This window comes from Poecilia latipinna, unplaced genomic scaffold, assembly GCF_001443285.1.
Source record: "Poecilia latipinna isolate Pla-1442-1.1 unplaced genomic scaffold, P_latipinna-1.0 Scaffold1469, whole genome shotgun sequence".
Taxonomy (NCBI): Eukaryota; Metazoa; Chordata; class Actinopteri; order Cyprinodontiformes; family Poeciliidae; genus Poecilia; species Poecilia latipinna.
The window spans coordinates 59,523-61,768 of NW_015114085.1; positions in this window are offsets into that span (position 1 = coordinate 59,523).

A 2,246-nucleotide genomic window follows, 5' to 3' on the forward strand; every position below is an offset into this window, starting at 1 on the left:
TGGTTTAATATTTAATATTTTCCCTCCACAGATGTGATGTGTGAGCAGCTGACACAGCCAGGCTCTTTAACTGTGCAGCCAGGTCAGACTCTGACTGTCAGCTGCCATGTCTCTTATTCAGTTAGCAGCTACTGGACAGTTTGGATCAGACAGCCTGCAGGGAAAGGACTGGAGTGGATTGGGAGCAAATATACAGGAGATTCATATTACAAAAAATCACTGGAGAACAAGTTCAGTATTGATTTAGACACTTCCAGTAACACAGTGACTCTGAATGGACAGAATATGCAGCCTGGAGACTCTGCTGTGTATTACTGTGCAAGAGACCCACAGTTATAAAAGCAAGCAACGGAGCTGTACAAAAACCTATCAGGGCCTGAATACTTGTAATTACAACTTATCCACCAGAGGGAGCTCTCTTTGAACAACAGGGACACCAATCTGGTTGCAAGTTCTATGACAAGCGAGAGAAAATGACATTTAGATGAACTTTTTACTGCTACAAAACAAATAAATGAAAAAAGAAAGAACAAAAATCTGAAATCCGTACTTTCAGCAAGGAATGTTATGGTTAGCCGTTTGCCTCTTTATAGTACTGACTTAGTGAGGGGATCCAGTGAAAGGCCACTAGACCATCACAGGAAACCACAAAGATTTCATCTTTAAGGAATCGATAGAACCATACATGTGATACAATTTCAAAGATAATACCTTTATTTCCTTAGGGAGTTTTGTAGAAATATGTATCAAGACAAAACTTTAATATAAAAGTATATTTCACATAGTTTCAGCAGCTAGATTATAATAGAGGAATGGAGAGCAATATCAAGAACTTAACCATTAAAGAACTTCTGCTATAACACAGGGAACATAATCATTTGTGTTTTCTTATGACATCGTTGTAAACCAAACTGGTAATATATTCACAAAATCTTCACATCCCCATAAGTTGGCAAAACACGCAGTGAATTTGAATTTTGGTCTTACTTTTTTTCAGATGTTCCCCACTTAAACCTGTAGGGGGACGTCTATGCAAACTGTTTCTGCTTCATAAATACACCAAGCACACTGTCGATAACTGGCATTTTATCTGAGGGAGAAACACTCAGACCACTTTACAAATATAACTTAGAAAAATCACATCTTAATACCAAAGACATGTTAATTTCCTGGAGCTTAGTTTTTGTTTTTACCATTCATGGTAAGTTTTAATGCTTCAATGAAAAAGCGTTAGCTGTTAAACAAACAGGGTGCAAAAGTAATGTTTCTGTTTCCCACAGGTGTTTGGAGTGAGATCAAATTGCAGCAGCCTCAATCCTCTGAGGTGAAAAGACCAGGAAACACTGTGAAGATTTCATGTGTCACATCTGGTTACACAATGACAGATTACAGCATGAACTGGATAAGACAGAAATCTGGGAAAGGTTTAGAATGGATTGGATTTCTAAACACATATACAACTGTTGCTACCTATGCCAGCTCCTTTCAGAGCCGTTTCAGCTTCACTCAGGATGTTTCCAGCAGCACTCAGTTCCTGCAGNAATTTCAAAGATAATCTCTTGATTTCAATAAATTCTGGAGTTTTGTAGAAATATGTATGAAGACAAAACTTTAATATAAAAGTATATTTCATAGTTTCAGCAGCTAGATTATAATAGAGGAATGGAGAGCGATATCAAGAACTTAACCATTTAGAACTTCTGCTATAACACAGGGAGCATAATCATTTGTGTTTTCTTATGACACCGTTGTAAACCAAACTGGTAATATATTCACAAAATCTTCACATCCCCATAAGTTGGCAAAACATGCAATGAATTTGAATTTTGTTGTTACGTTTTGTCAGACGTTCCCCACTTAAACCTGTAGGGGGACGTCTATGCAAACTGTTTCTGCTTCATAAATACACCAAGCACACTGTCGATAACTGGCATTTTATCTGAGGGAGAAACACTCAGACCACTTTACAAATATAACTTAGAAAAATCACATCTTAATACCAAAGACATGTTAATTTCCTGGAGCTTAGTTTTTGTTTTTACCATTCATGGTAAGTTTTAATGCTTCAATGAAAAAGCGTTAGCTGTTAAACAAACAGGGTGGAAAAGTAATGTTTTTGTTTCCCATAGGTGTTTGGAGTGAGATCAAATTGCAGCAGCCTCAATCCTCTGAGGTGAAAAGACCAGGAGACACTGTGAAGATTTCATGTTTCACATCTGGTTACACAATGACGGATTACAGCATGC